The following is a 15,629-nucleotide window of genomic DNA, read 5'->3' on the forward strand; positions in this document are numbered from 1 at the left end:
GGTGTGGAACATAGAGTCCCCATGTTGGTGATGACCAGGTCCAATATGTTGTTCCCTCTTGTGGGAGTGTGACCAGTTGTTCCATTGCATTAGAGTTTATAAATTCAAGGAACCGTTGGGTGAGGGTGTTTGGGCTTGAGTAGTTTTCCCAGTCAATGTTTGGGTAGTTGAAGTCACCCAATAACATAGTGTTTGGAGAGACCTTCATATTCTCCAGTGTTCTCAGGAATGCCAAGTGGGGTTCCTGTAATAGGGAGGGTGTTCTGTAGCAGGCTACAAACTGAAAGGCAGTTTTGCTCGCTGTTAGTTGCACATGGATGGTTTCCGATGCTTCGTGCAGTGCCACTAACCTGGAGTTGTAGGTATCTTTGATGAATATAGATACTCCCCCTCCTTTTGTGCTTCGGTCCGAGTTTTGGGACCAAAACGCATGGTATGAGTTATAACCTGGTAGTGCTGGGGTGCTCTCAGGAGTCTTGAACCAGGTTTCTGTTACTGCACAGACATCGATTTCCTCCATACTGAGGAGAGTCTCAAGTGCGTGCATCTTGAGGTTTAGACTTCTGGCATTGAGTAGCATTACCTTTAGTTTTTTTATCTTTGGGTTGTCTATGGAGGTGGGTTTGTCCTTTGAGCCTTGCCTAAAAAAGGCACTATGGGGGTGGCAAGAGCCTTGGCCAGTATACGAAAGCCTAAGGGTGACAGGTGCAAGCCGTCCCTAATGAAGCAACGTGGCTTGTCGAGCATGTCATCCCAGGCTGACAGACACTGGATCCCCTTTGAATGACACCAATACTTTAGCCAATTGTTGAAACTGATCATTTTGTCTTTATACTGTGGCATCATTCTTGGTGAGGGCAAGATGCTACTCAAGGTCAGGGACATACCAGCCTGGGCCACATGGTCAGAGAGCTCCTCTATGTCTCTTTTCATGTATTCCAGGGAGGTACGTCTCAGGTCATTCACACCAGCATGGACAATGACGGAGTCATACTTGTACTTGCTTTGGAGTGACCTGAGTGCTTGTGTTATGTGGCGGATCCTGGCACCCGACAGGCAGCTTACAGTGACCTTCTCCTTGTTCAGTCTGGTGAGTGGGACATCAGTGTGCCGGACAATAGAGTCCCCTATAACAAGTGTGTTTGGTGTGTTGTTTGGCCTTATGGGCTGTGACTGTGAGGCACATTGATTTTGTGAGATATGTGATTTGTGGGTATTGTTGAGGGGTGGCTGTTGCTTGGATAACTGCTTAGGAGGTCTTTGCTGTTTAGTCAGATTTTTATTTAGAGCCTCCGAGTATGTTTTTGTCTGTTTATGTGTTGGGTATGCAGATGCAATAGGTCTGTGTGAGACTGGATTTGTGGTGTGGGTGGTTACCTTTTCCTCCTGACTGACTGTGCCAGTCTTGGGTTGAGAGAGTTCTGCCTCCAGTTTGGCTGTGTAACTGCATCTCTCACATGTATTAGAGTTTGTTGGAAGGAGGAGAGGGTTGTCTGTGTACATAAGGCAATTGTAACATTGCCTCAAAATTCCCAGATTCACCAGCTGGACTGGATAGTAACCTTGAAACTGACCCTTGGAAATACCAGATTAGTATAGGGGACTGTTTTTTTTTTACTGATCAGATTAGGGAAGGAAACTGATTTTTCACTTGATCAGGAAGGACCAATCGGGAGTCTAATACTTGTGAGAAGTCAAGGAGGGTGTAGTGCTTTAGTTAGTGTTTCCTTATAAGAGCTGAGCAAGTGCAGGGCTTTAGAAAGAGAATAGAGTGTTTACTTTGAGAGTTTGAACAGTTCTAAGGGAAAAAGTGAAGAGCAGACTTTGTGGAGCCTGGAATAGTTTAAACCTGTTTAGGCGGCGCTGCCTGACGCTGCTCAGTGCGCAAAACCGCACAAAAAGAGAGTTGTAGGGTTTTAAGAGAGAGATCAAGGAGTTTAGAATTGACCCAAAATGGCCAATAAAACTACAGCTTCTAGGTAGTAACCACTCCTCCAGGGACAGGCAGGCTGTTCAGTGTTTACCACTCCCACTGGTGAACACAGAGACTTCCCTTTAGCCCAAGCAAGCACTGGCCTTCTAGAAACTTCCAAATAGTTCAGAACAGCAAATCTGTAACTGAACTTTCTTAACTTTCAGAAACTGGGAAAAAAGCAAGATTTTTTTTTCTTTTTCTTGTAGTTTAAAGGTAGCAGAGATACACAAGCAGCAAAATAATCACAACAGTGCAATAAACGACCCCACACTTGAGTGCTAGGCCAAAATTAGGTAAAATGCAGTTTTTAGAGAAAAAAAGATTTTAAATTAAGTGCAACACAGGAAATGCAGTAAACAGGCTCTAGATGTGTTCCAAGTACTGTTACTGTTACAGATATAAACTTTAGCAAGCGGAAAATGCCAAAAGTAGCGGCAAAGCAGTAAAACTTAACAAAAAATCAGAAGAAAATACTTAAAATCACAAAAGTGGCTCCTTTTCTTCTCTCAGCATTTTCTCCTCTTGGTAGGTGCTTCAGCAACAATTAGCAAGCCTGAAAAGACGCCAAAACCATGAGGCAGCCTGGTTTTAAGAGAGAGAGATCAAGGAGTTTAGAACTGACCCAAAATGACCAATAAAACTACAGCTTCTAGGTAGTAACCACTCCTCCAGGGACAGGCAAGCTGTTCAGTGTTAACCACTCCCACTGGTGAACACAGAGACTTCCCTTTAGCCCAAGTAAGCACTGGCCTTCTAGAAACTTCCAAACAGTTCAGAACAGCAAATCTGTAACTGAACTTTCTTAACTTTCAGAAAGTGGGAAAAAAGCAAGATTTTTTTTTCTTTTTGTTGTAGTTTAAAGGTAGCAGAGATGCACAAGCAGCAAAATATTCACAACAGTGCAATAAATGACCCCACACTTGAGTGCTAGGCCAAAATCAGGTAAAATGCAGTTTTTAGAGAAAAAATGATTTTAAATTAAGTGCAACACAGGAAATGCAGTAAACAGGCTCTAGATGTGTTCCAAGTACTGTTACTGTTACAGATATAAACTTTAGCAAGCCAGAAAATGCCAAAAGTAGGCGGCAAAGCAGTAAAACTTAACAAAAAATCAGAAGAAAATACTTAAAATCACAAAAGTGGCTCCTTTTCTTCTCTCAGCATTTTCTCCTCTTGGTAGGTGCTTCAGCAACAACTAGCAAGCCTGAAAAGATGCCAAAACCACGAGGCAGCCTGGTTTTAAGAGAGAGAGATCAAGGAGTTTAGAATTGACCCAAAATGGCCAATAAAACTACAGCTTCTAGGTAGTATGTATAGTATTACATTAGGATGAATATTGTCCAATGTTTTCCTTCCCTCAAAAAAATACACATTGATCCGTATTTATCGATTTTGGCAAAACCCTTGGCATTTTTTTTGCCATTATAGACATAAACACTTTATAATCATAGTTTAAAATTGAAATAGGCCTATATGAAGCTGAATCTGATGGGTTTTTACGGTTCTCAGGTATTACAGCCACCACAGTCTATTTCCAGGATGTTGGTGCTTCCCCTCCTTTTAAAATAATGTTAAACAATACCTTCCAGAGCTTTATCACTTATGTCCTAGCTTCTAAATTTCCACTGGAATACCATATATTCTGGGGATTTTCCTGCAGATTGGTTATACATCACCATTTTTATCTCATCTCCTCCTATCTTAACTGTTAATTGTTGAGCCCCATCTACCTCTAACCTTGCCATATTGAATTCTTCCATAAATATTTCCATTTGTGCTTTTTCTTGATTTCCTCACTTCTTTGCATTTTGCAAATTTTCATAAAATTTTCAAACTATCACTAATGTCTCTACAGAATCTCTGGTTGTTTTTCTTGTTATAGACTCCCTAAGTTTGGAAACAAACCTTTCTACTTTCTGTAGTCTAAGTTGTTGTCCCAAAAGTTTTTGTGCTCTGAAGTTATCAAAAAACAGTTGCTTAACAGCAATATTTCTAAACTCGTGCATATTATCCAGGTACTTCCTTATTTTCTCTTTAGCAGTCTGCGATTGCACCTTTTCTTGTTCTGTGAGATTCCTCATATTCTGTATTACTTTAACCTTTGTCAGCCCCTCTAAATAATTCTTGTTACTACTTAGCCATGCCTCTTTTTCTTTTATTTCTACCCTACCTTTAAACTCTACTTTCATTTTATCCCACTCACTAGCTATGTGTGGAGTACTTTCTATCTTCCCCAATAATTCCCAAATAATTTCCACTACCCATTCCTTAAATTCCTCTCTTTTTAACAGGTAGATAAGGAAGCACCAGTGTCTCATCTTTACTTCATTATCCTGCATTCATATCTTAGTAATTACTGCTGCATGGTCTGAAACATTTATTGGACTTATAGGAAGGATCTCAATTAAATGTACATGTTTATGTGAAATATAATTTTTGTCCAATCTAGTCCAGTTATTGTAGCTTGGGGGGGATAATATGTAAATTATATCTGAGTTCATAATGCTGAATTCATATCTTCCATACCAAATAGCTTCATAAATTTCTTCAGAAATCTACCCTCATTTGTTGTATTTTCCTTTCTCGGCACCCCACTGATTCATGCTCATTGTTGCACATCAAATTCCAGTCCCCACTTATAAGTAATATTCACTGCTAAAAGTTGATTACATCTTCCCAAAATTTTCAGGCTCCATAAGAGCAGTATTAAGTGGAATATATCTTAGTAATTACTGCTGCATGATCTGAAATATTTATTGGATTTATATCAAAGATCTCAATTAAATGTACATGTTTATGTGAAGTATAATTTTTGTCTAGTCTAGCCCAGTTATTGTACCTTGGGGATAATATGTAAATTCTATCTGAGTTCATACTACTGAATTCATGTCTTCCATACCAAATAGCTTCATAAATTTCTTCAAAAATCTAACCTCATTTGTTACATTTTCCATTCTAGGCCCCCCAGGTGCATCCTCATTGTTGCAAATCAAACTAAAGTCCCCACATATTAGTAGTACTCACTGCTGAAAGTTGATTATTTCTTCCCAAAAATGTTTAACTCCATAAGAAGAGTTTTAGGTGGAATATAAATGCATTATTTATTTATTGACATTTGATTAATGGGAAAGTCTGGCTGGGGAGAAGATCTCCAAATGAATCCAAAACATTTTAAGAAAAATAATTATACAATCTTCAAAAAATAAAACAAAAACATCTGCAGTTTAAATAATTATAACAAATTAGACATAATATCAAAGCACTGGTTAAGAAACAATACAAGGTATATGACAATCATTTAATATTTAAATAAATTAGACAGTTTGTAGAGAAATTAAAGGTAAGTTAGTCTAATATAAACAGGAATTGTAATATGAAGTGAGGGAAAAACAGGTCAATGGTATATTTAGAGACAAAGTAAGGAAAGAGAATTATATAGCAGCAAGGAAGTAAGTAAAAAAGGGAGACTAAGGAGGTATAAGGAATGAAAAGATACTTGTTCATATTTAGAGATATGGTGAATCCTGGTTTTGAGCAAGAGCAGAGTTGGATTTTAGCTAGGAAGTCTTTCAGACTGGTTTTGAAAGATGGGAGGGATGGTATAGACCTGATGGATACAGGTAAGGAGTTGCAGGTCTTAGCAACCTTGTTCAAGTACAGACAATGCCCAGCAGATTTGCTAGGTCTGTAGACAGACAGGAGGTTTTAGGTCATTGGATCACGATGACCAACTGAGAACATAGTTGTGTAAAATGTTTTTTAGTGCTGGACAGGCAGGTGGATGTTAGATAATTTTACAGATGGTAAGGAGTTGTGTATATGTTAGTTGATGTGACAGTTCTAATAAATTCAGGCTTTTCAGTGCTATACAGTTGTGGATTCTGAAAGGGCTATGTATTGCAGATACATGCCAGTGTAATGCTCATCTGTTGCCAGTAGCCCCTTACTACCAGAAATCCTCCATTATCTTTTTTCTCCTCTTCTATCACTGTTGTAGCTCCTCTAACAATTTGATAAGAACTATTCTTTGTCATTGTCCCTGATATTCTGTTAATAGCCATCCTGGAATCTTTCCTTTATCAAATTCACATGCTTGGTTCTTTCCAAATGTGGCTCCTGTAGCACTGCTATTTGCACTCTGCATTTTTTAATATAATTAAATATGCTTTCCTTTTTTGTCAATACCTGTGACGCTGCCATTCATATTTCATGATAATATGGTCAGTGTTGCCATCATGATAGGAAGTCATTATTCCCACTTATTATATATGACAGCTTTTTAAAGTGTCTGTTTCCAGCTTTTATGATAGATGGACCCACTAATGTTTGGCAGGTTGATCCTTTATAATTTTTTTTCTTATCATCAGCATTGGAACCAATGTCACATTTTACAGCAGTTTTTGTTTTAATGAAAACCATTGAAAAAACACTCCAGAACTCCCATGACCTGTTAACTTAATACAAACACACAAAAATATGCAAATATTCAAAGAATGAAGTTTAACCCTCCTAATAGGAACAACTTTTCCTAAACAGACAGCTGCAAACACAGGCCTTAACTAACCTAAAGTTGAAGTTATCCATGCTAATATCCATGTTATTGCCTGTGTTTCTTCTAATTGGTGACTGTCTTTTTTTAATCTTTATTCCCCTTCCAGATGTAAAAAACAACATGGATTCTTTCATAAAACATTAACTTTTAACCTTTAAGAAACAGTGCTTTTGTGGTCTATAATCAGCTTGCCTTGATGGAAATGTAAGTGAAAAAATGTAGTCCTCAGCTGCAGGCTTCTAAAGTTGAGCCAAAACATTTATTACTAAAGGGAAAACTTTTCATTATACTTAATGTTCTCTTATTTACTTGTTTCCACTTAAAACGTCTTATTAGATTAAGCCAAAGTATTAATCTAGACACTCACATATGCTAAAGTAAGAAACAACTTATCAACTCTACATATATTATGATCTGTGTACTTTTGTATCCAATCCCCCACCTGAACAACTCAAGATTATAGCTTACTAACTTAAATATGCTGTTGATTTGCCCTTTTCTCATTTTGCATTGTATATGCCTCCATTTCTTCATAATAAAAAAGAAGGAAAAAAAATCATCTGTTTACTGTAGTATTTTTATCACATACAAGAACAACTAAAACTGCTTTGCTGTAAAACATGAAATTTACATCATGAAACATTTCATAGAAATGCTGTAAAGAACAGAAATTGCTTTACTTACAGTTACGTTTTTCCTCCCCCGTGTCCTTCCAAACATTAATGACATGAAATTCCACACAAGTTTAACAAACTCAACGAAGGTCCATACTTTCCACTTTTGCTTAAACAGCTGTATTTCACAAATGGAATTGGTGTTTTGCAGTCTCACATTTATTCACTAATTTTTGTGTTGCTTGTCTTCTTCCTGTTCATCTCCATTTCCATCTCCCAACTCCAGACTCTGGTTCAATCTTGAGGTACTCCTGATTCTTTTAGTAAACCCCTACGCTTTTCTCTGTTTCTTAAGCATTTTCCTTTGGAGCAATGGAAGAGGTTTCACTGGTAAAGCCTCTCTGTATGCTTTATTATCAGAAGAAAGAGAAGAAGATCCCCCTTCTGCTTGATGGTTTACTTTTTTTGTTGGACAAACTTTTGTATTTCATCCTTAACCTGTTCTGCATCAAAAAATGACTTTGATCCTCCAGGAAAAAAGTATTTTGAAGACAGCTGGATACAGCAGCTTGAATCTCACACCTCCTTCTTGACATTTCCTGATTGCTTGAGTAAATGTGTTTCTCTTCTGTCTGGTAAGCAGTGAATAATCATTTCCCACAAACACACTACTGTCCCCAACTTTTAATACTTTGCCCTTTTGCCACAGTTTTGTCAGGATCAACTCTTTCTGCTGGCAGGTTTGCATCTTTACTAATGCAGGTCTTGGCTGCTTTCTTGTGGCCAGGTTTTGAGTGTAAACACAGTTTGCACTTTCAATTAGCAGTCCCTGCTCTGGAATACCAGACCAATTGTTTATTTGTACCTTTATAAAATTAATAGTTTCTTCCTTCTTGTTTATCTAGCACAGTGGAAAATCTCATATTTTCCCTATGTGCTTTGTCCTCAAATATACCGTTTTTGAAATATCTATTCTTGAGCAGTCTCATACATAGCGAGCTTTTGCTTCATTTCACCCTCTGAGTTTTGTAGTTTTATCAGCTCTTCTGAATACCGTTTGATCCATTTTTCCATCCTTTTGTTTTTTGAGTTGGCATATTTCTTCAGTGTTACATTTATTTTAATCAGCTATGAACACATTTAAGTTAAGCCACGTCTTGCACCAAAGCTGGAGTTTGAACTGCTTTTTGCTGAAGAGCTGCAAGATTCTTCCTGGTCAGTGTTTTCTCCTCACCTTTTCTAGTTGATTTTCTTTCATGGTGTCTTTTTTCTCTTCTTTGTTGGTATTCAAGTAGTGAACTTACTAGTCAGTAACTGAATTTACTAAAAGTGAGAAGAGTTCCTGGCCCTTGTTTTTCAGTTTTGTTTTTGCACTTTGAGAGCTGAAGTTAAGCTCTTGATTAGTGTGCAGCCATCTTGGAAAGTCACTAAATTTCTTTCCTTAATCATAATTTCTGCTTAAGCCATCATTGGATGAAAAGGTTGTATGAAAATAAAAAAAAAACAAAACTTTAAAATGCTCTTCAGAGCATATAGAACATTATGGCTTCTTTAAAAATGTAAAGAGTTAAGGCGAAATATAAGAAAAGGAAGAAAAAAAAAATAATGTGTATGGTGTAGGGAGGCCACAATGGAGGAAAATAATGGTGTGTGTGTGTGTGTGTGTGTGTGTGTGTGTGTGTGTGTGTGTGTGTGTGTGTGTGTGTGTGTGTGTGTGTGTGTGTGTGTGTGTTTGTGTTTTGGAGGCTGAAACAGGAGGCAGTGCCTAGAGTGCCATTTCACCCAAGTCTAACCCTGTATATACAGTTGTTGTAGTTTAGCATTGCTGCAACTAAATGCCAATAAATGTGAATGTTCCTTTGTGGGATGACCCAACATAGTGTGCTTCACAAGCCTGTCATAATGTAAGAGCATTGCAGCTGCAGGTCAATCTGTCTATACTACTCCTAAAAATTTGCAGCATGAACTAAAAGGTGGCTTAGGAGATGTGGCAGTGACAGGGTGATACTTAGACTAGAAATGCTCAGTGCCCCCAACCTGACATTTGCTGGGGGCCCCAAAATGCTAACACCAGCTCTGGATCCTAGTAAGATACCACTGGGACCATAGACAAACTGACATTTATGGGGAGCAGTGTAGATAATAATGCTGAAGTGCACCGTTTTGAAGTAATCAAGACTAGAGTGGAACAGCCAATTGCCTGTTGTGGTACTTGCAATACAGCATGTGGGTGTGAAATATTGACAGACACCAACAGGAGCACTGGAAAGCTGTCTGGGAAAATAACAGACATTTGCATATTTAATAGGTGCCATGGTGTAACACTTTGGCCTGTAGACCAGGACAGCCATGAACATTGATATAGGTTGTCACAGGCAGATACCATACAATGAGTGACAGTGGGGTAATGCTGGGTTTTTGTATTCTGTGATACCTGTAACATGTAGACAGCCACCATTGTATACATCAATTTCCCACATATTATCTGTGCTGTCCTACAGTGAGACATATAGTATGGAACACTTGTTTAGTAGGCAGTTAACTTCAACAGCACAATAGACAGAAGCAAGAAGGATTTCCAGAGGGTGGTAAGCATATATAGGTTTATAGGTTCATAGGTAGGTACTAGGCTATTGGCCCTAGGGCCTATATAAGCCTAGCCAAAAAGATACCATGGCTTTCGCCACCCAAGAAAATTATTTTCCTGTGCCCCTGTCGAGCAGAGCCACAGAGGTGATCCCTGGGGTGAATTTCCTATTTCTCACCCAATCATCAAGATTTTTCTTGAAGAGTGCTAATGAGGAGCTTTGATATAGATAGGCAGTTTGTTCCAGAGAATGGGAAGTCTCTGGGACAGGAATTTATCCCTCCAGCATGTTCTGTTTATTGTAGTGACAAGGTTTAGGTCCCTAGAGCATGTAGCTCGGAGGGATTGGGATTTCTTTAAGTGGAGCATGTCCAACAGCTCTGGGTTTGGCATAGCTTTGTTTGTTAGGCAGAGATCACCCTGAGTAGGCGATATGCGATGGAGTAAAGCTGGAGTTTTTTGAGACAGTCTGAGTAGGGCATCTGTTTGAGGCCAGTAATCCTCTTTGTGAGGTATTTCTTTGGCCATTCCAGTTGTTGTAGATGTCTTGTGAGGTACATACCAAAAGGGGTGTTTTACTCTATAATGTGTCTAATGAGTGATGAGTAGAGGGGAACAATGACCTCTTTTTTCCTGGATGAGAAACCTTTTGTGATGAGGTGTGCCACGTAGAATGATTTCCTGACTACTGTGGTGATGTGATTATCAAAGGAGAGACTACTGTCCACCTGTGTCCCAAGGTCTCTTATCACACTTTCGGTGTTAAATAGACTACCACCTATGTGGTAGCTCATGGGTACAGAGTTTTTACCAAAGGGGATGACAATGCACTTTTTGGGATTGAGTTTGAGGCCATGGCTTTGACACCAGGCATCTGTCTCCATGAGGCCTTTTGTAGGATGTCCACATCGTTAGGAGTTTCGAGTATGGCTCCTAGTTTGCAGTCATCTGCGAACTTCATTAGCCAAAGACCTTCTGTGTTAGCCTGTACTTCAGAAAAGTAGATACCAAACAGGAGAGGACTCGGGACTGAACCCTGTGGTACTCCATTTGTCACTGGTCTGAAGTTGGATTTGGAGTCTGCTACTTTCACAGTGTGGGTTTTGTCAGTGAACCAGTTGGCAACCCATCTTGTGACATAGGGATTTATATCTAGTTTAGTGAGTTTATCTATAATTCCAGAGTGGGGGAGGGTGTCAAAAGCCTTGGTGAGATCTAGATAGGCTGTGTGAATCACCTTACCCTCAGCCAAAGACCTTCTGTGTTAGCCTGTACTTCAGAAAAGTAGATACCAAACAGGAGAGGACTTGGGACTGAACCCTGTGGTACTCCACTTGTCACTGGTCTGAAGTCGGATTTGGAGTCTGCTACTTTACAGTGTGGGTTTTGTCAGTGAGCCAGTTGGCAACCCATCTTGTGACATAGGGATTTATACCTAGTTTAGTGAGTTTATCTATAATTCCAGAGTGGGGGAGGGTGTCAAAAGCCTTGGCGAGATCTAGATAGGCTGTGTGAACCACCTTACCCTCATCTACAGCGTTGGTGACTGCTTCAAAGAAGTCTATCAGGTTTAGGAGACATGCTCTGCCTTTTACAAACCCGAACTGGGTGGGGTACAGAGTTTGGAGATTACCAATGTCTTTGTGTATAAGATCCATGATGATACGTCCAATGGCCTTGCAGACCAGGCTCATTAGGCTAATGGGGAAGCAGTTCCTGGGGTCCGTGGTAGCTCCCCCCTTTGTGGAGTGGGATAACCATTGCTGTGTGCCATTCAGTGGGCACAAAGCCTGAGGTGAGGCTATGATTGAACATGGTGCTTAGGTGGGGTGCCAGTTCATTCTGCAGTTCATGTAGAATGCAGCCTGGGATGTTGTCTGGTCCCATGGATGCTGTGTTCTTGGCTTTGGCGAGTGTGGTTTTAGCTGTGACTCTGCATTCTTCTGGTATAGAGATGGGCCCTTTAGGGAGTGAGGGGGGGGGGGTAAAATTAGCACAGAACCTATCTACCAGGATGTTGGCAATATCAGTTGTTTCTGTATATTTAGTGCCATTGTGCTGTAACTCAGAGCAGATCTGAGTGTTGCCATTAAGATTATTGACATAGCTATAGAATGCTTTGTGGTCGTCTTTAGAATCAGTGGCGATTTTATTTTCGTAACTAGCTTTGGAGAATTTTATGAGGGATCTCAGCTACTTACTGAGGCTGACCAGGGAGTTCCTCCAATCATGGGATTTTACTCTTTTTCACAATAGTTTCTTCTGTTGTAGAGTTTGTTTATGGCAGGGGACCACCAGATTGGCTTCCTTTTTTTGGAGGATAGCATCTTGGTTCTGTTAGGGATAGCACGATCCATGCACTCGTGTAAGTGCTTATAAAGTGTATTTGTGTAGGATTCAGCAGTCATACCTCTATTGTCTGTCTGCATGGGTGTCGTGCAGTTTGCCACTTCTGTCTTAAGAAGCATGAAGTTGGCTTTGGAGAAAATATTTACTGTGGTTTCCCTAATTGGGGTTGGGGCAGGATGTGGATGTCTAGGGTGATTAGCTTGTGGTCGGATCTGACCAACAAGGAATTGACCTCTGGTGTGGAACACCAGAAGCCTATGTTGGTAATGACCAGGTCTCGGATATTGCTGCCCCTGGTGGGGGTGTGGATAAGTTGATCCAAGGCATTGGAATTTATGAATTCCAGAAAACGTTGAGCAAAAGAGTTGGTACATGAGTAGTTTTCCCAGTTAATGGTGGGGTAGTTGAAATCGCCCATTATTAGGGTGTTGGATTGTACCCTAATATTTTCCAGTGTATCAAGAAATGAGGAGTGGGAATCTTGGGGCATGGTCCATGCAGTAGATGATGTAGATCATCTCCAGCTGCACCTTGTGATGTCAGTGAAGGTGTGTTGGTCATGCCATCTGGTACAGAAGGGATTTCTAATTATTGTAAGGGATTTGTAGTTACAGTTTGGTCATGGCTGTGTCCTGTGTGTATCCTGTCATATATATACAATGAGATGATGACATCACCAGCCAGTACCTTAACAGTGGTGTTGTTTTTGCAGTAAAGTCTTATGCGTATTGTGTGGAGGTCACACACTCATCACTACAGCTTTTTTTTTTCGATTTGTTTCTTCTCATTGTCTACCAACTGCCAGTAACTCCTTTAGGGCCATCATCCAGGCAGCCATCAATGTTTCCTGCTTAGCCTACACTATTACACCTCAAAGCAACACTGGATACATAAAATTCTCAGAGTGCCAAGTCCAGCCACTTACACATACCTGGATATGCATACACCCTCAATCTGCAGCAGATACACTGATTAGTAGGTTTGCTTCCTCAGTCCCATGTGCTGCATCACTGTCGAACCCAGTCTTTGTCAGTATTATGCAGACTGAGATGCTATCCCCTCCCATGGATAAGGTATCTGACTCTTACTCCCATCCTTCCTTTGCCATCATATCCAGCACTGGATCCGTTAGTCAAATGCTGGTTATGTGAGTCACAGGCAGGTCATTATACCTTTGTGCCTTGGAGCTGGCTGACCACCTTAGCCTTTATGGCCATGTCAGGACAGTACCCTTGGTTTTATGCATTATTTTTATTTATGTGTATCATGTGCATGTGACCTGATATGGTACATGGTTTCATGTGAGAAGTTGAGTCATTGCCTGTGTTTCAGCATAGTGTTCCCACCAGACTGCTGCTGCAGCAGCTTCTTGTGTTTTCTCTTCATGTACTTCTGGGTTGTTATGACTATGACTATTGTTGATGCCGGGAGAATAGCTACTGTGGCTGCTCTTCACAAAGGTGGGTCCTCTACAGACCGAGGTAATTATAGGTCCATCAGTCTCACCAACCTTAAATGCAACACCATGGAACATATAGCAGAACTCATTTATATAGATGTAGGCAACTTAACGGATCTAGATCCATCTCAGTTTGGTTTTAAGAGGAGTAGTCCCTGTCTCCTGAGACTAGTAAATTTCCTTGACTTTGTAGATGCTGTTTATTTTGACGTGGTCAAGACTTTGACACTGTTTCTCATGCTGATGTTACAGAAAAGTTAGACAGTATTAATGAAACCCCCCAACGTTGTCTGTTGGATTGCAAACTGGCTCTCCATCAGATCACAAGTAGTGAACATTGCTGGTATTCTTTCTGAAGTTGAAATTGTAACCAATGGGTTACCACAGGGATTAGTGCAGGGCCCCCTTCTGTTTGGCATTTATTTTGCAGACATCCAAGGCAATATCCCTGTAATGTGGGTGACCAAGTTTACTGATGATTGTAAGTTGATCACTGGTATATGTTAATCCACTGATATTAAACTGCTTCAAAAGGGCTATAATATGCACATACATGGTGTAGTGAGGATCACAGGCTAAATGCAAAAAAAAAGTGCAGCAAAACGGCATTCATCAAGAAAGCTGTTCCCATCTTATATGTTTTAATTTGTATTCCATTTCAAACACATATGGTCATAAGAGATCTGAGTACTTATATGAACAATTCCCTGTCTCACTCATTTGATCATCATGTTTCCACTACAGTCAGGAAATCCTTGTGTCTGTCCCAGTTAATTTCCAGGGAAATATCTTCAAGATCCAAAGAAGTCATGTCCTGTAGTTAAATGCAAAAAAATGTATTATCATACCATCCGCAAAAACATGGCCCCTACCGATTACCACATCAATGGCAATTCCCTAACCACACAACCTGTCGTGAGACACCTGGGTACTCAGGGTGACAACAATCTCACATTTGACCATCATGTAGCAGCAATGGTCAGAAAAGCCTTTTACTTGGTTCATCTCATAAGTAAAGGGATTGTATCCAGAAAAAAAGGAGGTTATTACCTCAATGTACTCCTCCCTCATTAGGCCAGTAATTAAGTATAATACCCTGTTTGGTATGTACCTCTCCAAACACCTGCACCAACTGGAAAGGCCACAGAAATACCTCACAAAGAAAATCCATGGCCTCCAACACCTGTCCTATGCGGACAGGCTCAGATCACTATCACTCTACTTGGTATCGTACAGATTGCTCAGAGGTAATTTGTGTCTTGCCTACAAGGCAATTTTGGACCCTGCCCTACTAGAGATGCTCCATATCCATAAGTCTAACTCCTCATGCATTACCCACTTGAAAGGCCTAAATCTAATATACAACATCAACAAAACCTGCTGGAGAGACAGGTTTGTCTCCCAGAGTCTGCCCCATCTCTGTAATAGATTTCCCATACACGTCAAACAGATTACCTCACTGACCCTCTTCAGGTGTAATCTTGATGAGTGGATGGGAAACCACAAATTTGTCCCAGGAGTTCAGCCTGTGTCCCTCACTTACAGTGGTGACAGGTGCTGTCTGAGGTTTCTTTTTTGGGGGATAAACTCTCGGCTAGGCTTGTAAGGGCCTCAGGGCCATTAGCCTAATAACCTCCTATGATCCTATGATAAACAGGACAGCCTAAGCAATAATTCAGGGTCCTTACAGTGAAAGATTACAAGAATACAAGGGACTAAATGGGTGTCAAAAATTAAAGGTTAATGTTATATCTTACTGTTGTAGGGTTAAGATGTTTAATTACTCGTTGGGAATTGAAAGCTGCATTAAGGTTTTCTTGCATCTTCTTGTTTACATAGAGCAGTTTTGGAACTCTTACATATTTTCTGATTAGATTCAGTCATGTGGAAATTACCTTGTAATAATCAAGATAATTTTAACTTTGACATGAATCTTTCCTATGCCCTCACCTAAATTCAACACCTACATTTTCTTAGCTTTAACTGCATTTATTGCCCACATCAGATCTGACCACCAGCAGACCCGACTTACCAACATTAATAGGTAAAACATTAATTGTTTTCTGTCATCCCCATATTTTTCCGTTAACACC

The sequence above is a fragment of the Protopterus annectens genome, chromosome 3.part1 (assembly GCF_019279795.1).
Source record: "Protopterus annectens isolate FY-2018-M chromosome 3.part1, PAN1.0, whole genome shotgun sequence".
Classification (NCBI taxonomy): Eukaryota; Metazoa; Chordata; order Ceratodontiformes; family Protopteridae; genus Protopterus; species Protopterus annectens.